Source organism: Oryza glaberrima, chromosome 4 (genome assembly GCF_000147395.1).
Source record: "Oryza glaberrima chromosome 4, OglaRS2, whole genome shotgun sequence".
Taxonomy (NCBI): Eukaryota; Viridiplantae; Streptophyta; class Magnoliopsida; order Poales; family Poaceae; genus Oryza; species Oryza glaberrima.
In genome coordinates, this window is record NC_068329.1 from 8,645,988 (window position 1) to 8,669,910 (window position 23,923).

Sequence of the window (23,923 nt, forward strand, 5' to 3'; positions counted from 1 at the left end):
TGGTCTTCACCATCTCCTGCGAAAACCGCTGCGACTCCTCCGCAGCGCTTGCTTCGGCCTTGCGAACCTCCTGCCGAAGAGCCTCCATCTTCGGCTCGGTAAGGTTGTAGTAATCTATGAGCACGGCGGTGTGGGCCTTCTCTTTCTCCAGTTCGGCCTTTAAGCGATCGACTTCGGCCCCAGCTTCTTTCCCTTTCTCCAGTTCCGATTGGAGCCACTTGTTTTCGGCCTTCGCCTCCTGAAGGGTGTTGGCAAGGGCCTCCATCTCCAAATTTTTGCGGCCTAATTCATCATCCTTGGCCCGAAGGCGGTTTTTGAACCCGTCAAGACGGGCTCGCATGGTTCGCTTTGTTGAACAGTGAGCCGCAAGGATCTGGGTGCAGAATAGGAGCGGCGAAGAGAACAAATGTCAGTTATAAAAAAAAGGAAGAGAGAGGGAGAGCGGATCTTTTTCCGCTCCTTTTCTATCCAATTTGTTTATGTTTGTTCTAATTACAAAAGAGAACAAATCCTTTATTTTTGAAAAGAAAGGGGGAAAAACGTACCCGAATAGCCAGGCTTTTTATATCAGAGCACCCCTCATCGAACTCATTCAGTTCGGTGAACAAGCTCGGGGTGCTGGCGGGCAGTACAAGATTGTTTACTCCCTCCACAAAAGGAAGGAAGTCAGCCCGCGTCTCAAAATTGCCAGGGGCGAAGCGGGGTAACGAGAGCGAATATTCCGAAGCGGACGTCTCAACGGCCGCTCTCTTTCCCTTCGCCTCTATCAGCGGCGACGCAACCGGCTGACGTGGAGGACTGCCGAATACTTTCGTCGCGGCCGTCACGATTCTTTCTGCAGAAGCCGAAGCCCCAGCGGCGATACTACCGCCCGCTCCAGCAGCGCCGAGTGGAGGAACGGGGGCGGCCGAAAGATCCAGGCTGCGGCCAGCGGGCGAAGTCGGAGTCCCATTAGAGGACTCATCGTCGCTAAAAACGCGAGCGACATCGACGAATCCTTTCTTCTTAGCCGCCTTTTTGGCAGGACCTCCCTTCGCCGCTGTGCCCGAAGAAAATGCAACTAGGGCCTTCGCCCCGTCTAAGTCTTTCTGGCGAAGGGGGGAGCTATTTGACTCCACCCCGGTCTCGTTATGGCCAGGACTCGGAGTAGGGGTATAGCCGGGAGTCTCAGCGCGGCTCCCGGCCGCCTCACCCATGGTCTTCTCGACCACGATCTCCACCTCCTCTTCTTTACCCTCCTCCTCTTCGCCGTTATGTTCTTCGGCATCCTCCTCGTCATCAGCATCAGAGTCCGACGAAGCAGGAGCCCTACGCTTCCTAGAGGCAAGCTTTACTTGACTGCGCATCCGTTTCCGCGAAGGTCCCGTTTCGTCATCGGTCTTGTGGGGATTCGCACAGGGAGGCAGTTCGCCATTGTAAACCCGGTTCGCCCGACCAGCTGCCTGCCGTGTCAGCAACTGGCTGTACTCGACGACAGACATATCGCTGATCATCTTGCGGGCTTCGGCTTCAGCTTGGTCAAGGTTTAGCACTGTAAAGGCAAGGAGGGGGAATCACGTTAAAAGTCAAACAAGGCGAAAAAAAAAACAAAACACAGGAGTGTATAGCAAAAGAACAGCCTTACTGTTCGTCCCCGCAGGAAGAATCAAGTTCGGCAAACCGTCAACCTCTTCGCCTTGCTCAACTGTGACTTGCCATGACTGGGAGAGGGGAAATATGCGAAGCATACAGAACTCCTCTACCAAGTCATGGCAGCTAAGGCGGGAGCAAACTTTGCGCAGCAGAACGAACCGCGCCTCCATAGCACCGTCCACGGCGATCTTGGGTTTCCGGTTCGGCGCGATCACCCTGTGCCGGCAACGGAGGGCTTTCGCCGAGTCAGAACCAGCCTCGAAGGGGATGGAGTGATAGAACCACCTAGCCATCCAAAGGTGGTCCCACTTCGACATGGCAGCGTTCACCGGCTAGAGATCGGACCGCTCGGGTCGAACGTTGAAGTTCACACTCCCGAACACGGTCTTCTTCGTCCCAGCTAGGGTAATCACCGTTTTCGAGTTCACGGTTGCGAAGAATATGGAACCGAAAAGCTCGGCGTTAGGCCCAAACCCGGAAGTCCGGCATGCCCAGTCGAAGATAGCGATCCGAACAAGCGCCGACGGGCTCAGCTGTGGAAGTTCCACCTGGAAGAGGCGAAGGATATCCGGCAACAACACTTACAGGGAAACCATAGCCCTGCCTCAACCAACACCGTCCGATCATCGGTTGGTTTCGGCACCACGGCTTTCCCTAGGGCGAAAGCCTGCCCCTCAACCAACGCCCCAGAGCTGACCAGCTTCGCCAGCTCGACGTCGTCCATAAGAGAAACCCCCAAAATGGCGGTGCTGTCGTCATCGACTCGGCCGGGATCCGGCCCTTTCGCCGAAGCAGGGTTTGGCTTGCGAGGGGCCATGGCAAACGGTGCGTTTGCAATGGCGAAGAAAGAGAATGGGCGAAACGCTTGAGGGGTCAAGAGATGCTGCGAAAAAAGAAATGGAGAAAGAGAGCGCACGCGGTAAAATGGCAAGCGTGGCGGTGAAAAGGAAAGAGCGGCGGGAATATATAGCTCACCCGGGCGACCGTTTGCCTACTCACCAGTAATAAAGCGCCACGTGTCGCAAGGGTAGGCGAAACGGTAAATTCCCACCGTCTGAGCGGCACAGTAAAAAGCCCACGATGAGAAGGCCCAATACTGTTCTGTTCGGCCCGGGAAAAGAAAATATATAAACACCAATCGCAGGAGACGAAGCGCGGCAAAATAACACCAGCTGCACAAGTAACAAACTTCATTCGCAGGAATAATGTAGGTTTCGGCAGGAGCATCGGTCGAAAGGGTCGCCACATACCATACCACATGGCTTGCACGGTCTTGGTCGAAGCTCCAATCTCACCCTTGCCCGTGAGGGGCTTGTTGGCGGATGGCATGAGGCCCTTCGACCAGATCTGCCGAAACCCGTGGCGAAGGCTATGGGGCAAGAACGGCGTGAGGCGAAGAGTCGTACAAGTGCCCTGCCAGGCCAGAGGCGTCTCAGGCGAAGGGTTCAGGGCGAAGACTATCTGCCGAAGGAAGACAACTTCGCCATGGCAGGTCCCAGTGATGGTGTATACGCGAAGAATCGGACAATGGCTCACCGGAGGAGGCGGAATCGACAATGGCAACGGCGACCGGAGGTGAAGAAGACGGTAGCCGATCTCCGCACTCGTAGCTCATCCTTTGAGATTCTTGACGGAAAATGTAGAGGAGGTCGAGGCGAAAACGCTGGCGCGACAGCTTGGCCCGGCTTGGTCTAGATAAGCGGGAATGGCGATGAAGTCGCTGCGGCGGTGCACAGAGCGCGCTCTAGAGCGACCATGACATGGCGGCGTTCCCGTTGCTGTAGAAGATGAAATGGAATGGGATCAAAACCAAAGTTGTTCGGCATGGTGAGATGAGAATGGAACGAGTATGAGTTAGAGATAGAGACGGCTCGACGACGGTTGGCGATGTCCCTCTTCTTGGCGGCCGGCGACGAAAGAGAGGTGGAGAGGGAGAGCTGGAGCTTCCTCCCTCGGTTGGATCGGCACTGGAATGGTGGGTGAAGAGTGGCGACGCAGCTGGGTGGAGGTGAAGCCTCCGTTCGGCGCTGCCACATCGAGGCCACGCGTCGAACGCGCCCGAGGGCTGTCGGCTCGGTCTCTCTCTCAGTTCTGGTCAGCTAGAGATGTTGCACAGAGGAAGGGCAAGCCAAGGAGGCTGCCAGGTGGGTCCAGGTCGGTGTAAGCTAGGTGGGGGTGTGAGGGATGGGTAGGTAATTGGGTGTAAGTGATTTTGGACAAATTTTCAGGATTAATTCTCTTACCCTTCCTTTGTAACTCCATAGTTTATTTTGTGGCCAGGATAAATTAGTGTGAATTTTTGGAATGATAGTTGAAGATACCTAGATTCCATTTTCTTTGGTTGCACTTAAAAATTTTAGATAGATTACTCACAGAAATTAGAGGAATATGGGTTCTTTGGAAACTAGTTCGAATTTTTAGGAGACCTAAACAGAGAAGATAAATTCTGGAAAAATTATTTTTATTCATGATAAATGACCTAGTATTTGAATAAATTATTTTACTTATACACTTTTATGCAGTTAAATGCACTTTTAGACAAAGTATGGTTTTAGCCGATTAGGAATTATAATTAGTCTATTATTTGACTGGTTTGACTGATTTATTCGAGGTATCACATTTAGTTATTAGATTATACCAAAATTACACTGAGTTTTATATGTTAAGTAGAGCCTACATGAATTTTCCCACGATTTTATCTTGCACGAATTATTTTAGATGATTCGCAAGACTATGTCTTATATGTGTTTCCCTTTTTCTAAATGCATGTAAATGTTTATAAAAGTTATATTTGGACTCTCATTAACCTGAGGTGATGTTGATATGTTAGAATTACAATTTACATTACACATGACATAAGCTCCTTACCTATCTATGCATAAGTTTACTTTAGTATTAAATTAAGAGAATGCTTATAGAGATGATTAAGATAGAATATACCTTTTTTTTAGTGGATAGAATATACCCTATATGAGATAATTTATTTGGTCACTTCCATGTTCATGACTAGTCTTCAGATGGATGACCAAATTAGTTTTGTGGGGCTTGACATTGGCCTTGTTGATATATTTTAAGGTGTATTATGGTTCCTATGTATTATTTTCCATTAGTTAGCACTAGGCCCTAATGGTTTAGTTGTTTGTCTAGATTGCAATTATATTCATGAGACCTATTATGAAATGCAAAACGAAAATCCAAATGCATATGAAGGACTCAAGTCAAAATATGATTTATGCGAGTATGCATGCTTTCACTTGGGTTGCATCCAAGTCCTAGGTTAAAGATGAAAAAGTTTTAATTTGTTCTCAAATTTTATTCATGCAAGAGTTGGATCAACTACACCTTTATTTAAAATGGAAATTTTTGGTTTACAAAATTGAAGAACTTCCCTTTCAACTAGTTTTGATGGAAATTCCTTAATCCTAGAATTCAGGTATGTTACAGCAGCGGTGGCAACGCAACAGCAGCAGCGGCAGCAACGCGGCTTGGTCGGCAGTGGCAAAGCGACGGCGAGTAGCGGGGCGACAGCAGCTGCGGTACATGCAGCGAGCAGCGGCACAACTAGGGCAGCAGCGTGCAGCAGCTGCGGCACAGCGACGATGACACACATGAGTCTTACACAAACATCTACCCTATGGATCGCAGAGGAGGCCTCACCAGAACGGCGGCAACCAGAGAGGATGAGGCGACGGCGACGGTCCGACGACAACACACGGAGACGACGATGACGCTAGGCCAAACATGATTAGATTAGATTTGATTAAAACCCTAGGGAAAGAACTACACCGGTGAACGGCATGGGAGCGGTGGTTGCCGGCGAACCACGGCACACTAATGCAAACGGAGGGCACCGGGCGGTAGAGAAGGCGACGGCGATTCTTACCAACACTTACGCGACGACGAACAACGAAGGAGATAGCCGGCAACGAACTCCAAAGGGCGGCGAGGTTCGGGTCCACGACGGCGACGATTTTCCGGCGACGAGCGGCGGCAACGGAGGGGTGGACGGGCTTCTCCTCGGTGCTGCGATGCCGAGGGAGGTGGCGGCTGCACTCGGCTCTGTCTGGAGCTGGAAGATGACACTGTAGCGCAGGGAGGTAAACTAGACTTTTGGGCTGGGCCGGAAGGGAGCACCAATGATCATTGAATTGTTTGAAATACTTCCAATGCTCTAATAATTCCAAGAAAAATCCTGAAAATACTTGAACACTGTAAGTATTTAACACTGTAAGTATTTAACAAAATTATATCTAGATCATTTATTGATTGATTTAATATCTAAATAATTTCTGAACTGCTCTTTGTATTATTAAAATTAGGAGTTGAGCTCTGAAAAATCCGAGAAAATTCCAGAGAGTATAGTTAACCATGGAGAATTTAAAAAAAATTAAATTCAGCCATGCTTTATATTTAGGAAATTTTATTTCCCACATTTAACTTCACTTGTAAATTAATGAACATTTAATATAAATTCTATTAATAATTTATTAAATAATTTGTAAATCCTGAAACGAAAATCAGGATGTGACAAATCTACCCCCCTTACAAAGAATCTCGTCCCGAGATTCGGAACGGCAAGAAAGAAAGAGGGTATAGGTAAACTGCAGTGTGTCTTATTATTCCATAACTTCGGTAATTACTCTAAGGCTTTAAAGAAAACTACTGCTGCTTTGGAACTGATGGTTGAGCTGTATCCCTTTAAGACGCAACCGACACTGCATTTGCCCCTGTGAGGACGATGTTGTTGACTTGACCTTGTGGCTGTTGACTCTTTGGCTTCGGACACTCTCTTACGAACTGACCTGGCTCATAACAGTTCAAACATACCCGCTGGTCCCTTTCATTATTGCTACCTTCCTGAGACTGGTTCTGCTGAACTAGCACTAATTGAGTAGCTTGCTCAATGTTAACCTCATTGCTTGCATTAGTCTCCGAGTTGATCTCACCACCGATGTTCAATTGTTGCGACTGTTCTGGACCTGCAGAAGAAGATTTACCAATTTGGAGTGGATTGATACGCCGCCTCTGGCTGCTACCCTGTGCCTCATGGGAAACAATCCTTCCTCTCTTATAGTTGTCCATCCTGTTTTTCTTATCTTCCAGTCAAATTGCTTTATCAACTAGCTCCTGAAAATCTACATAGTCATGAGAGATCAACATAATTGACAGCTCATCCTTCAGACCTTCCAAGAACTTCTCCTGCCTTTCTTCGTCAGTACGCACTTCTTCTAGAGCATAGCGAGCTAGACTGTTGAACTCATGAAGGTACTTTGTCACGATACGATCCTTTTGTTTCAGTGTCCTGAACTCACGCTTCTTCATAGAAACAACTCCTGCAGGTATGTGTGTCTTCTTGAATGCTTCAGTGACCCAAGTGATTGTCCTAAATTGATCCATTGTTCCAACTTCCTGATCCACTAGCATTGTTGTTGTTTCCACTATAGCTTGCTTTTTTTTTTGATCCGTTGCAGAGTTGGAAAAGTTAGAAGGAGAGGGGTTACACTAAAGACAAAGACCGTAACCAGGTTACCACTGATCTGGTGTGTGTAGACCATTATATTGTTTAAGTTCATTAAGCAAGCAACCTAGTATAATTACACGCTCATCATTGAACCCTTCACGGTGACGATGGACCCTAGCATCCTCCTATCAAACGAAGACACCCCTTACGCAGCGATCACAAGGAAGGAACAGTAGTGAGGAGAAAGTACGTGCGGTCAACCGTCACCGCCGATGTATGGCATATGTTAATTATGTATGATTATTAGAATTTTTAACAATTTTCAATCATGCATATGCTAGTTATATATGATTATTAGATTTTTTTTAACAATTTTCAATCATGCATATGGTAGTTATATATGATTATTAGAATTTTTAACAATTTTAAATCATGCATGTGGTATTTATATATGATTATTATAATTTCTAACAATTTTAAATCATGCATTTGGTATTTACATATGATTATTAGAATTTTTAACAATTTTAAATCATGCATATGCTAGTTATATATGATTATTAGAATCTTTAACAATTTTAAATCATGCATGTGGTATTTACATATAATTATTAGAATTTTTAACAATTTTAAATCATGCATATGCTAGTTATATATGATTATTTGAATTTTTAACAATTTTAAATCATGCATATGCTTATTATATATATGATCCACTTAATTTACTATAGACAACAATATATTTTAAAGGTTTTGTCATTAATTTTGTGACTTTAAATCATTTTAATGCATTATTTACTATTTTAGAAACCCATATGTAATGAAAATTAATGTGGAGTGTTATTATCTTTAGTCCCGATTCTTAACCCTAACCGGTTTAAAAAAGAATTTGAAAATAGTGGGAAAAGAGTTTTAGTCCCGGTTGTAGCCACCAACCGGGACTAAAGCTATCTTTAATCCCGGTTGTTCTCACCAACCGAGACTAAAGATCCCGGGGTATACATGCTCGAGGCACTCGTCTTTTCCACCAACACTTAGAAGTTTTTCTCGATCTCGGCTTCATCTCCTTCGCAGCCGCCTAGGGCATCACTCGCTCCAACGCCGCCGTCGTCTCGCTATCGTCGTCGCCGCCGTCGCCGCTGACACCGCCGCTGACGCCACTGCCGCATCTCTAGGGAGAGAGCCGCTCGCGGTCTCGATCTTTCTCTCTCTCTCCAAACCACCGCCGCTTCGTCGTTGTCGTTGTCAAGCCACTGCCGACGCCGACCCCAACGCCGCCACTGCCGCCGTCGCCTCGTCCTCGTCGCGCCACTGCATGCCGACACCGACCTCGACACCGCCACGCCGCCGTCGCGTCAATGCCGAACGGGAACGAAACGTGAATGTGAACGAATGCGAAATGAAACGTGAATGAACGTGAACGAAACGTGAACGAACACGAACGAATGGGAACGAACGTGAATGAATGTGAACGAACGCGAACGAATGGGAACGAATGTGAACGAATGCGAACAAACGGGAACAAACGTGAACAAAACGTGAACGAAACGCGAACGAACATGAACGAAACGCGAACGAACGCGAACAAAACGTGAACGAATGCGAACGAGACGTGTACGAATGAGAAAACGAGTGGAAAAATATATGTTCCTTTGCATTTAGACTAATACATTTTTTTGCATGTTGCAGAAAAGATGTCGTCGTCGTCCCTCAAGCCTAAGTTGTAGCTAGCCCTCGGAGGAATTTGCGCAGGAAAGTGATGTAAATATATGATTATTTAGAGTTACCATATATGATTATTAGAGTTTTAATATAAGATTATTAGAGTTTTAATATATGATTATTTGAGTTAGCATATATGATTATTAGACTTAGCATATATGATTATTAGAGTTTTAATATATGATTATTAGAGTTAGCATATATGATTATTAGACTTAGCATATATGATTATTAGAGTTTTGTAATAACAAACGGATGACGAATATTTCTTGTATGAACAGATGGTTGATCGCGATGACGAACAGATATGATACGATACAATCGCCGAGGGAAGCAGCTATTGACGGTCGTTATCAATTAGTTTCGACCGTCAATATTACCAAAAAAGAGGAGAACTAGTGATGCTTGCAATGCATAAATATGTTAGAACAATAATATTCCACTAGTAATAGGTATACTAACCTTTTGCAGAGAATGACAATTAAATAGGGGAGAATCGACATCAACTCCTACGATAAACCAATCGGACGATGTCGAGAACCAGTCTTATGTATGAATGGGCCAAGAACTCAGAATTGACACGACACATTGGGCCAAAATTCACAAGTCTACGGAGAGGAACACCAGAGGAGGCCACCAGCCAAAATGTGGGCTGGTTGGGACGGCCCCTGGTTCGGCCGAATCTGCTGTGAAGCCGCTGGATGCAGGTTTTTGAGGGAACGGTGGAGATTCACTCCTTTGGCGGTTGGAGGGTATTACCGACCTTTCCGACCGCCATAACCGTCATTACCTGTCTATTTAAGGAGTTCACTCTCTTTACTTCAATACACACCTCAAGCAATAGCTCTCTCATTTCTCTCAAGTTTAGTTTAGTAGTATCTAGCTGGTGGAATAGGAATAGAGTAGAAATCAGGAGTCTGGAAGCCTTCGGAAGAGTTCGGGTATAGCTCTAGTAGCTTTTCTCTTCTCTCTTATAAGCTTTGTACTTTTATTAGAATACTCTTCTAAATACATTTATGGTATTGAAATACTTTCCAAGTATATGAGTACCTACTTTACATTATGTTCATGTTATATTGAATATACGGCTAGCTTATTTGGGAGATGCTTTGGTGCGGGTATAATGTTTGCTTATGCAATTACTCTATGTCATGACGATGATATTAGAGTAGTATCTGGTAGTTTAGACGTGGTGTCTAGATTACGGGATATCATTATTTGGGGTTATATATTGCGGATGAGAGGTGGGCCGCTGATGGTGACAGCTCAGTACGGGTATTCCTCCACGCTGGTATATAATCCTAAGTTAATTCCCTGGGGAGGGTATTCCTCCGTATTTAGCCCCGGTTGTATGGTCATGACGGGCTGTCGTAAGGAACTCGGTAATCCGGGGTGGCTTCTCGAAGTACCAGGAGGGCATCGGATAGAGGGTATTAGCTAGTATATCAGTTAACTAGAACGTATGTATACTATGTATATTGGAAGTATAGCAATAGATTTTCTTTCTCTATTCTTTGCACTTAGCTTAGATGATATATTATGAGAATGAGTAGTTACTGCTTGTGTGTCACTCTACTCTTGGATTATCTTAACCCCTGCTTAGACTATGATTATCACAAGTAATATATAAATTATTAGTTGAGTTCTTTCTACATGATCTTCCCACGGGATAAAATAAATACGATACCCTTGGAATACTCTCGGGTGAAATGCTACAATGGTATATCCGTGCGCTTGCGGATGAACTCTGTAAACATAATATACCAGAAGTATTTATGCGCCATTGCTGGGAATTATATTTCTAGTAATGTCGTTAAGAAATACCAACAAGCATTTCTGGCGCCGTTGTCGGGGAAGATTCATAATAGAGATTACTTGAACTAATACTTTATATTTACCTCTGTATATTCATTTTCCTTTGCAGGCTAACCTTGGTTGTTTTCACTTTTGTTGTGAGAATAGGGTAGTGCATGACTGGTTTCAACTTGCCGGAAAACTTCAAAGAAAATCCAGAAGCTTTCTTCCGGAGCGTCAGGCCGCGAGTCGTTGCTCCGCAGAAACTCTACCGACAGAGAAACCAGCCATACCAGCGCCACCGACCTTCAAGGCTATGGCTAGCAAGACTCTTCGCGAGTTCGCTGCTCCCTCTACTGACGATGTGGCCATTGGGCCGCAGGTCAACATAGGGGACGTGGATTTCGACTTGAAGTCCACCCTCATCACGATGGCACAGGCTAGCCCGTTCTATGGCAAGCCTAATGAGGATGCTAATGCTCATCTACAACAGTTCCTGGAGATCTGTAGCACGTACACCATCAAGGGCGTCAGTCCCGACGCCATCAGGCTGTGACTGTTTCCGTTCTCCCTTCTCGGGTGAGCGAAGCAGTGGTTCTATGCCAACCGTGCTGCTGTCAATACCTGGGACAAATGCTCTACAGCATTCCTCTCGAAATTCTTCCTGATTTGCAAAACCAATGTCCTTCGTGGAAGGATTTCCAGTTTCCAGCAGACAAGGGACGAGTTTATTCCGGAAGCATGGGAGCGTCTGCAGGAGTATGTGGCCGCCTGTCCTCATCATGGGATGGACGATTGGCTGATACTGCAGAACTTTTATAATGTACTCACCCCGATGTCCCGCGATCACCTGGACGCGGCAGCTGGAGGAGCCTTCTTCTCTAAAACGGTTCAAGGAGCCATTGAACTATTAGAGAAGATAGTCTCCAATATGGGTTGGAGCGAGGAACGACTCTAGACCCGTCAGCGAGGAATGCACACCGTCAAGGAGACGGAGTTACTTGCTGCCAAGCTGCACCTCATCATGAAACGCTTGGACGACCACGAGAAGCGGCCACAAGGCACCGTCAAGGTCTTGGACTCACACGTTACGTGTGAGGTCTACGGCAATACGGATCATTCTGGGAATGACTGCCCGGAAACCCGTGAAGAGGCGATGTACATGGGCAACAACAACGGGTACCGTCCACAAGGAGGTCAGGGGTGGAACCAACCACGCCCATATTATCAAGGAGGTAATAATAGTAATTTTTCTAACCAGCCCTCCTTGAAGGATCTTGTTTTTGCGCAAGCTAAAACCGCTGATGCATTAAGCAAAAAGCTTGCTACTAATGACAAGGTCCTAGAAAACATTAATGTCAAACTAGATGGCTTTGCTTCTGCTTTTCAAAATCAGCCGAGCTTTAATAAAATGATAGAGACCCAGTTAGCTCAGTTGGCATCTTTAGTCCCTGCAAATGAAACTGGGAGGATCCCGGGGCAACCCGACTCCTCCATTGAAAATGTCAAGGCGGTCACAACGAGGGGAGGTAAGTCCACTCGTGATCCGCCATATCCTAACCCTGCATGAACTAATGGGATATCAAAAGAAGCGCCATGTAGTGACTCGGCTGACAAAGAGGTTCAGCCAGAGAAGACCGTGCCGCAGGAGTACTGCGACACACGATTGCTGCCGTTTCCACAACAAAGTAGGAAACCATCAGTAGACGAGCAATTCGCTCGTTTTGTTGAAGTAATCCAAAAAATCCACATCAACGTGCCGTTGTTGGACACCATGCAAGTGCCAACATATGCCCGTTATCTCAAGGACATACTAAACAACAAGAGAACGCTCCCAACGACGGAGGTGGTCAAGTTGACGGAACAATGCAGCAACGTCATACTCCACAAGCTCTCGGAGAAGATGAAAGATCCGGGGTGTCCTACGATCACCTGCCCGATCGGGGCACAACAATTCGACCAGGCCTTGTGCGACCTTGGAGCCAATGTCAGCGACATGCCAAAAGACGTCTTCGACAAGCTCAACTTCACGGTGTTGGCACCGACACCGATGCGTATCCAACTAGCTGATTCATCAGTTCGTTACCCGGCAGGGATAGCGGAGGATGTGCCAGTTAAGATACAAGATTTCTTTATCCCGGTTGATTTTGTAGTGCTAGACATGGACACGGGGAAGGAGACGCCGCTCATCTTGGGGCGTCCGTTCCTTAGCACCGTAGGAGCCAACATTGACATAGGAACAGGGAGTATCCGTTTCGACATCAATGGTAAGGAAGAGAAGTTTGAGTTTCAACCGAGCATGGAACAATGCTCCATGGTCAGAATAAAGTACGGGCCAAACCCGTAGAATATTCAAGTGGTCGAAGTGGAGCCACCCAAAACGGATAGCCTGGTGAAATTCATACAGAATTTCCTGGAGAAGGAAACAACGATGCCCAGGAGCTGTTATTTGAAGACGCCGGTAAAATCCCCAATACCGGCCAAGAAGCTAGAGCAGTCGGCTGTTGGTATTTAATACGGTCACATATAAAATTCACAAGCGCACGAATATACCGAAGTAGCACTTCCCCTACAGAGTATTACAAGGGTATCGAATCCAAGGGAACGTGTGTGGTCAGATCTTCCTCCGGTTTATCCAAGGACACCAAGCAAATGATAGGGCAGGATAGAGAGGATTTACTACTAACAAATTTAGGGAAAGCTTTACTTTAATCCTAACTAATAATATGCCCGTGCTAACGCTACGATGCTAACATAATAATAATACAAATCATACAATTTAAAGTATATCACGCATGTGTTTTTTAAACTTGATGTTAGATACCGAGGTATAAAGAATGGCATAAAAATAAATACCGGTTCTTGTTTTCCTTCATAATACTGAAGTTTTAATCCGAAAGTGTGATAATTCACAGAAACAAAATTTGAGCACTCAGATACAAACAAAACTCACTTTGTATGAGCTCCTCTCATCCTGTTTGGCTTGTTGCCATCTAATAAGAAAAAAATCATGCCTCGCTTCAAAATAGATTTGATCTACCATCTACTTCCATGTTTCCCTACATTCAATGTCTTCTAACACAAATAATAGGGTCAACATTTCACCTGATGATGTATGATGAATCTTCATCGCCGCTGAAGGCATTGCACTAAAGACCTGTCACCTTTCTTTCTTAAAAAAAAGCCTCACTGCATTCATACATTTATATATTTGAATACCAAAATAGGAATTTTGAAAGCACATTGCGAGCATGCTCCCCATGTCATCTCAAAAGAAAATTCTACTACATTTTCATTTTTTTAAACGCTTACCATTAAGCATTAGTTATAGGTGATGATTGTTGAATAAAAATTGAAAAGCAAGCGGTACTGACCACAAACCCAAAAATTATGTATTCCTGCACAAGGTTGTAGTTCTGCCCTCTAGGACACCGAACTTAGAAATTTTGCAATCAATCGAAGGACCAAAACAATAGGACCTACAATATGCGGTATATAGAAATATGCACATATCAATGGGAAGAATCCTTTCCCCTATCAGAACAAAATACAATTATAACGAATTTGTCAAGTTAATATGTTATATATTAAGTAGTAAAAATGGTATATCTTAAAATTCAACAGAGGAATATGGGCATGTGCACCAACAAAGAAAAAAACATGTGCACCCCATGTAGATACAGCATGGTTTAATAACATATTGATTTTGAAGCATCTAAGCATTTTGTAGCACACAAAGAAAAAAGAAAAATAGTAGGCACGCAGATCAGAGGGATCATGTGAAAATGAGAGGAGAGGCTACATTATTACCCATATGCATTAAGCATTAACTAACCAAGCATGAATTTGTGATATTTTTGTACTATGCCAAAATGTTACCATGCATTTCCTTGATAACCAATTCTGCATACAGAGAAGTCCATATGAGGATTATATTTGAAAACCGTGAAGGTCTAAACTGGTACGATAATCAAGTAAAATGGAAGGAGATGCAAATTAATAGAAAGTATACCCATTGAACCTGGATAGAGATAAGAAACCCGATCTTTGTCAAAACACAGAAGGTGCTTCAAGGACAATTATGTACTAAAAAATCACTCCTATAGTGAAGCAAATGACATGTGATTTAACCAAAATAACAATAATATTTTAACACTGCTTGTTCCAGAGCTAGAATGAGCATCTCTGAACAAATATAATTTTCATCAAGAAAATTCGAGTTCAACAATTAGATAATTATATTTAAAAAATAACATAGATAACAAAGAGTAATTGCTATATTAGTCTGTCTTCCTAGTAGATGGCATCCCAACACATTATTGTCTGAACCACGATCATGCCCAAACATTGGTAAAATAACAATTCCATTTAGTTGTTCCCATGCGCAGGTGCATCCCAAGATTTACATAGGCATGGTATAATAGTAAAACAACAAATGAAGGACCCTTATTGGCAACACATAAAAGGGGCTTATTGACCAAGCGAAAGAACTACTGAACAAAAGGACAAGGTTAGGTACCTGAAATAAGGTGTACCATCAGAACAGTAAGAACACACTTGCATAGATTCAAAACCTCAAGCTGCTTTTCATCTGTCAAAATAGTTGGAATTATGCTGAAAGGTTAAAGATTTTTTCCAATGCATCTGACAGCAAAACATTCTTATAAGACATGGCAATTCAGAGCAAATGGCTTCCTATTAGTTTATACGGTTTAAACTGTGATAGTGGCTTATATCCAGAAATCATCTGCTTATAACACATGATACTGATTTTGACTGCAATTTAGTCCTAGTTCCTGCACTAACCAATTTAGGCATCCCATGGAGAATGCGTGAGTTGGTAAACAATAGATCTACTACAGACTCTAGTGCATTAATCATGAAAAATTGTGGATCAGCAACAATTCATCCAATCAAGAATTACTGAAGCATGACTACCAAATGAAAATGATAAGCACCAAATCTGGATTGGCATGAGTACCAAATGGCAATTAATAATCATAAGTACTACCGCGCCATTGAAGGTGAAATATAGTCCCATGGCCAAAATGAACAATTCTAGCCTAATCATCTCTCGCGAGAGCTCATTCTGACAAATACCGCCAAACAAATAATGTGCATGCACAGTCCTACAAATATAGGTCATTGTGTATGCTTAACCCATGAGAGTAATTTAAATGAGAGGGACCTACAAATACCAGGTTGCCAAATGGAAATTCATAATCATAATGTGCTTGACCCAGGTTATTGTGTATGCTTGCCAAATTTCATAAATCATTAGAACAAACAGCCGCGGGCGGAAAAGCAAAGAGACATGGTACAGACCATTTACCACATAAACACATAAATGACCTCAAGATATGGCCACTGATCAGCACCTACCTTGGAACACCGCAAATCTAATTTTCCCAAATTGATCCATACTTACGTTTTGTCCATGCTTATCTTATATGTGGAATATCTCTGTAAGCAACAACTAGAATATAAGATAATCCCTCTAACATGAAGTAAAAAGAAGCAGTTGACCTATAAAGAGACAATCCATTATATGCCACTGAGTTTGTCATAGCTCTACGATTTGCCACCGACTTTGTCACGTTCTATAATATACCATCGACTTTTACTTAACTTCTATGATTTACCATCGCCGTCCAGTTAGTCCGTTAGTACTGTACAATTTTGTCTAAATGACCAAAATACCCCTAGGATAAAACTTCCAAAATGTGGACAAAAATTCCGAAATACCATATTATAAACATAAGATTGTAAACATTCAAAATTTGTCCAAAAACTTAAAGTCTGACATTTCAGAATTTTTATCCAAAATTTGAAAGTTTTTGTCTCAGGGGTATTTTGGTCATTTGGATGAAAGTGTACAGTACTAACGGAAACTAACTGGATGGCGGTGGTAAATCGTAGAAGTTAAGCAAAAATCAATGGCATATTATAGAATGTGACAAAATCAGTGGCAAATTGTAGACCTATGACAAACTCAGTGGCATACAATGGATTATCTCTAATGGTAACTACAGAAAGCAAGGCAAGCATCACTGAATACAAAACTGAAAGTCATTGAGCTCCACATCATTGTGTGCTTCCCTGTCATGGTCACATAGAATAAATATCCACTCCAAAGGCCTCACACACTGTCACTTTAGAGATTATGCCTCTTGCTCAAATAGAGGAGTTGTTGGGTTAAGCAATTGCCTTTTCGGCATAGTAAAAGACATTAGGAATTTGCAAATATCCATAATTTATATTCTAGTTATCCCAAACCTTACATCTGGAATTCTATCTCAGGAAGGCAGCAATTAAAATTATCAAGTGCATAGTACAATAGATGTTTAATCAAATTACACTAAAAAATATTTTCAGAATATAACAACAATAGGAGTTGAGTATCTCAAGGCTAATCTACCTTATAATGCACCAACTTTACATTCAGTATTGGAAGAAAAGGAACATATATAGCCATTGTATCCTAATTCATTTTTTAGCAAGTGGGTACTTATTTTGAAATAGGAGAAGATTACCGACAACTCCGGAATTCTTCCGACTTCTTCCACTCTACTCTCTTCCTATTCTAGTATACAATATAGTACAATAGGGCCTCATATAATTCAGCTCAAGCTTGGAAGTGTGTGTTAAAGTGAGTGAGATGATGTCCTTATATAGGGGTAGGTATAACGGTTGGCGAAGGGGAAATGTCCGAACTGCCCCGCAACCGTCATTGGGAGATGATCAGGACCATCAACGCCAAAACCTAGATCCAACGGCACTCACCAGGGCCGAACCTAGGCTGGGCCCCCCTAGCTTAGCCTTTGGCCTGGCTTCTCCTCTGTTCCTCCTCTGTCCAATTCTCGGAGTTTTGGGCTGATTCACGGATGTTTCGATGATGTTCACAACCCCTCCTTGCATGGATACATAATTCTCCTCACTTTAGTCTGATTTTCCTCCCAACACCGAGGTTTATCATCTGCATAAAATATTCACCAACACTTGTGGAATATGTGAGATTTAGCTCCTATCAATATGTTGGATATTTTATTATCTGATCTTTATGCAGTTATTGGCGGTATAGAGTCGGCATTTAACAGACGCCAACAAAACCCCCCACACTTAGTCCTTTGCTCGTCCCTGTGTAAAGGTTAGTGTAGAATGAATTTCTTCAAGAGATGAATCAAGCATATAAATCATTCACAACCATACGTGCACCTGTGAACTTTATCAGTGGCTATCTTACCATCTTGAGTAATTGATAAATGGAACGATCTTGATTCCAGTCCTTCTTGCTTCTCTGCCAGACTCATGAGATTTTTATCAATTTTCGCAAACTAGCTCTTTTCCTTATATTGACTTTCTCTATTGTCTCTCAAAGATGTATATTTTCTTTGGATCCTCACCAAGGCAAAATGTGTCAGAACTCATCCCTATTCTAAGGCTAATATGTGGAGCTTGGTAGGGATAAATTGTGACAAACCTGCATCATATATATTGCTAAACCAAAAATGTGGACTCAAGAAGATAATCAATCATACTCCTAGATCAAGGGTTTTTATTTGTGGTAGAAAAATAAAAAAGTAAAATAATTTTGTGGAATGATGGAGTAAAGAAATGATTCTCCCTTTTTCCCATACTTTCTCTCCAATTGGTTCTCTTGGCATGATTATGGAAGGGGCATGGCTATATTTTCTTTGCTCAATGTTTTGAGAGCAAACTTTATTTCCTTCTTCTCTTTTTTTTTTCACAGCCATGCCTTTCCCTCCTTTTCTCATTTTCTTTTTGCCGAGAACTTTTCTAGGAGAAGAAAGCATAGTTTAATGTAGGAGTTTATTTAAATGGACATTTTTGTGGAAAGCCAACTTCCAGTGTAGAAACTTAGCTTAATTTTATATGTGGAAATGAAAATGGAATTGACTCCTTGATCATGAGAGTATGAAAGATATCTAACACAAGTCACACAAATTTGACAAAGCTCAATATAATGTCAAGCAGTCATATGCATAATAAGGTTTATCAATGATATACTTGCATATGGCCTTGGTAGGTATAAGGTAAAATCAATTGGAGGATTGAGCCTAAAAAAAAGTTTTATTTTATAAACAAATTCCCAAGAGTCATAACAAGATTTGCAAGAATTCCTTTCATCTTTAATCATCTCTCATAAAGCAATTACTTAGATGTATAAGGTTCCCTAACCATGGATGGTTGTTCACAAGCACAAGTTCAACTGAGAATAATGAATATACACGATCAATCACATGAAGAATTTCATTAGTTGCAAATTTTATCTTTCACCTATGCTTGAACCAATTGTTTTCATTTGGATCAAGGAAAATCTTTAGGCGTTGACCGTTTACCTTAAATATGTTACCTGATTCATCGCGGAGTGTGATTGCCCCGTGCGAAGAGGTGTCGATGACATCAAACGGTCCTTCCCATTTAATGCGCAGTTTTTCGTGGCCGAAAAGCTTAACCCTGGAGTTGAACATTAGTACTTGGTTTCCGTGAACATATTCTTGGCATGCCTCGCATCCGCGGCGCTGCACGGCATAGCCTCAACCCACTTGGAGACATAGTCGACTGCCACCAGAATGTACTCGCAGTTGCGAGACTTAGGGAAAGGTCCCATGAAGTCTATACCCCAAACATCGAATATCCTGACTTGCAAATTGTATGTGAGGGGCATTGCATCGCGAGCAGTGATTCCTCCTTGCCTCTGGCAGCTTGTACATCTTCTGACGAATTCTTTTGAGTCTTCGTACATTGTGGACCAGAAGAAACCACTTTGCCAGATCTTGGCCTGGGTGCGGAATGCATCGTAATGGCCACCATAAGGTGAGGCATGGCACCGCTCTATAATCCTAAGTCCTTCATCAGTTGGCACACATCTTCGCAGCAAGCCATCGGAACAGACTCGATATAGGTATGGCTCATCCCATCTATGACGGCGACTTTCATACTTCAGTTTTCAATGATTTTCCCCTGGTGGTATGTATTTGGATACCATGTAATTCACTATGTTGGCATAGCACAACACGGGTTGGAGTCGCGAACCGTCATCAGCATGTCATCTCTTAAGAAATCATTTCTCGGCTGTTCCTGCATGTTAGTGATCTGCAGTCTGGACAAATGATCTGCTACAGAATTTTCTACTCCCTTTTTATTTTTAATTTCTAAGTCAAATTCTTTGAGCAGCAAAATCCATCTTAAGAGGCGTGGTTTAGCATCTTTCTTAGTGAGCAGGTATTTCAAAGCAGCATGATCAGTACAAATTATTACCTTGGCTCCCACTAAGTAAGATCTAAACTTATCGATAGCAAAAACAACCGCGCGCAGCTCTTTTTCAGTAGTTACATAATTCAACTGGGCTTCGGTTAGAGTTTTGCTAGAGTGGCAGATTGCATGATGCTTTCTATCTTTGGTTTGGCCCAAGACCGCACCAACAGCAAAGTCACTTGCATCACACATAATCTCGAAGGGCAGAGTCCAATCAGGAGGTTGAATGATTGGACCAGAATCGAGTGCCTTTTTGAGAATTTCAAAAGATTTTAAACACGCGTCATCGAACTCAAAGGGCGTATCCTTGGAGCAGATTTGTCAGGGGTCTGGCGATTGTAGAAAAGTCTTTGATGAACCTTCTATAAAAGTCGGCATGTCCCAAGAAACTGCGGATTCCTTTGATGTTCACGGGAGGAGGAAGCTGATCTATCACATCAATTTTAGCACGATCAAATTCGATTCCTCGTTCGGACACCCGATGACCAAGAACTATCCCTTCACGGACCATGAAATGGCACTTTTCCCAATTAAGCACCAGGTCCTTTTCTTGGCATCGTTGCAAGACTTTGTCTAGATTCTGCAGACAATGACCGAAAGTCTTTCCATAAACTGAGAAGTCATCCATGAAGACTTCCATGATATCTTCAATCATGTCCGAGAAAATAGACATCATACATCTTTGGAAAGATGCAGGAGCGTTGCACAGTCCGAAAGACATCCTACGGTATGCATAGGTGCCATATGGACATGTGAACGTAGTCTTACTTTGGTCCTCCAGATGGATAGGAATTTGATGATACCCGGAATACCCATCTAGGAAATAGAAAAAGGAATGATTTGCTAGTCGTTCCAACATTTCATCAATGAAGGGTAGCGGAAAATGATCCTTTTTTGTAGCCTTGTTGAGTTTCCTGTAATTGATACACATCCTCCATCCGGTTACGGTTCGTTGTGGAATTAGTTCATTTTGAGCATTTGCAACGGCCGTCATTCCTCCCTTCTTCCGCACAACCTGGACTGGGCTAACTCACTCACTGTATGGTATGGGATAGATAATCCCGCATGCAGGAGTTTCAAGACCTCTTTCTTTACAGCATCTCGCATAGTATTATTGAGCCGTCGTTGAGGTTCCCTAGAGGGAGTACTCTCGGGGTCTATAGGAATATGATGAGTGTGGAAATCCAAGATCGCCTCCCTGTCTTCAATGCGGACAGGTACATCTTGTACAATTCCAAATCCTTCGATGATGATTCCATTTGGATGCTTGAAGAATTTGTTTGTCGGGGTCACTGCCTTAACGCTTTAATAAGCGAGTGCAAAAGACTCGGATACGAGATTGGCCCGGACAGTTGGACTGTAGAGAATACCGACGTCGTTCCCTTCCAGATTGCAAGGAATGATTGGGGGAGCGGTATTTATCCAAATTACTTTGGATGAAAGCTCTGCCTCCCTTAGCCATTCATCGCTCATTATGGATGTTAACTCCCGGACGGTTTCTCGTAGGAACCCGAGTTCCATAGGATCGAGAGGTGACAAAGGAACGGGTGGTTTCCTCTTGCTAAAATAGTTCAGGGTATTGCCGTAGTATTCGTCAAAACCGTCCCTGAACATGATTGCGGCACAATCCGGAGTTTGAATTTCTTCATTCTCAACGGACTGCTGCTCAGGAACCTTCTCATCAATCGAGCTAGCAGAAGTGGATGGTTCGGCGAGTGGCTCGATCATTAGAGGCTCCTCTATCTTCGACACGGATGCCTCCGGCTGGGGTTCCTTGGGTTGCGTCATGAAGGAAGTGTTTTCTAGAATGCGATCCAAAATTGTCCTTCCTTCTGATAGCGTTTTGTGCATGAATGATCCTCCAGCGGTTATGCCTAGATAGAATGCATACTCCTTATCCAAACCCGTATGGAAATGTTGGAGAACGACATACTCGGGTAAGGACAGGGTTGGACCGGACTGCACTAAATTAGTGAATCTGGACCAAGCTGCACCGATTGATTCGTTTTCGATCTGCTTGTCGGTATTTAATATGGTCACAGATAAAATCCGCAAGCGCACGGATATACCGAAGTAGCACTTCCCCTACGGAGTATTCCAAGTGTATCGAATCCAAGGGAACGTGTGTGGTCAGATCTTCCTCCGGTTCATCCAAAGAAACCAAGCATATGATAGGCCAGGATAGAGAGGATTTACTAGTGACAAACAGTGTCTAGGGAAAGCTTAACAGTGTCTAGGCACTGGCAGCCCGCTGTTCCCAGATGTCGCTCTACTACGTACCCGGACAGGGAGGACTTAAGTGATCTCGAGGGTTGTCACCACCTCTACACCCACCTCAAATGTACTGTGGGATACACAGCAATTACTGGATAACAATTACATAAATACCACGTCTAAGCAATTAATATCTACTTTAGTGTTTATAACTCACCAAAGCAATCACTATATTTTAGTTGATTATAGTGAACAATAATCCCGTATGCTATTTAGGAACTAACCAAGAGATAATTTTCACAAGATAAATCTAAATTACTCAAGAAGAATATTATATTGAATTCAGAGTAATAAACAGAATAAAAGAAATAGGAGAAGATTACCGATAACTCCGAAATTCTTCCGACTTCTTCTACTCTACTCTCTTCCTATTCTAGTATACAATATAGTACAATAGAGCCTCTTATAATTCAGCTCAGCTTGGAAGTGTGTCTTGAAGTGAGTGAGATGATGTCCTTATATAGGGGTAGGTATGATGGTTGGCGAAGGGGAAATGTCTGAACTGCCCCACAACCGTCATTGGGAGATGATCAGGACTGTCCACGCCAAAACCTCGATCCAACGGCGCTCACCAAGGTTCGGCCGAACCTGGGCTAGGCCCCCCTGGCCTGGCCTTTGGCCTGGCTTCTCCTCTGGTCCTCCTCTGTCCAATTCTCGGAGTTTTGGGCTGATTCATGGATGTTTCGATGAAGTTCACAACCCCTCCTTGCATGGATACATAATTCTCTTGACTTTAATCTGATTTTTCTCTCAACACCGAGGTTTATCATCTACATACAAATATTCACCAACACTTGTGGAATATGTGAGATTTAGCTCCTATCACTATGTTTGATGTTTTATTATCTGATCTTTATGCAGTTGTTGGCGGTATAGAGTCGACATTTAACAGCTGCCAACACCGGCTCAGAAGAAGCCGCTGTCCGCACCAAAATCAAAGAAGGTGTGGAGGGAGAAGCCAAAGACGCCCGCTCCATCACCTCCAGAGACGGGTGGAAAATCCGTGAACTAAATCAGAAGGAGGTACGGTCTTGCACGTCGGACTTTAAATCACGCGACCTTCGCCAACAGGTAAATTGGTATGTATCTGCATATTTGCTTTCAACAATTTGAATTTTTGCATCACCACATGTTTGAATTTCAAAATTGCATTTAAGATTTTTGAATTTTGAGGAAATTCTACAAATGAATTTCTCAGAGCAAACCAAAATAAAATTTTCAACGAAAATTTGCTGTGCCACGACCACACTGACCGTTCGAATCCAATGGCCAAAAGTGGGGCCGGTTAGGCCCACTAGGGGTTCGGCTGGCCAGGCCAACGGTCGCTGCCTCTTTTTTTTGAGGCAACGGCTAGTGGGCCCCATAGGTCAGTTTTGACCGTTGTGGGTGCACTACTTAAGCCAACCGGCCGGGAGAGGGAACTTCACCCCATTTCAACACATTTCCATTTCCTCTTCAAAGTTTGCTCTCAAGTTCATTCAAGCTTTAATAGTTTCCCTCAAATTCAAACACTTAGTTGCATATATACAAGTTGCTTTGGTGAAACTAACCGGCGGGTGAAACTCTTGTCATTCCTAACCCCCGCCGAGTTAGTCCGTTCTTGCTCCATTGTGCAGAATGAGGAGGCGACTATCTCGTCTGTTTAAAGGGTCCGGCTCTTCATCAAGTCATCATGACGAGTCTAGTACTCATTCAGCTGATATCTCAATGGAAGACGCCAAAGCTCCACGACGACTCCTGAACGACATTGACCTCGACCTT

The 23,923-nt window shown here is 43.4% G+C and overlaps 1 non-coding gene across 1 annotated transcript; it reads right to left on the minus strand.

Annotated features, from left to right (window-relative positions):
• Window positions 1–11,291: 11,291 nt before the first annotated feature.
• On the minus strand, window positions 11,292–11,398 carry LOC127772397 (small nucleolar RNA R71). Its single transcript, XR_008017386.1, has one exon. It is a non-coding gene; the product is annotated as a small nucleolar RNA R71 (small nucleolar RNA).
• Between the last annotated feature and the right edge of the window lie 12,525 nt (window positions 11,399–23,923).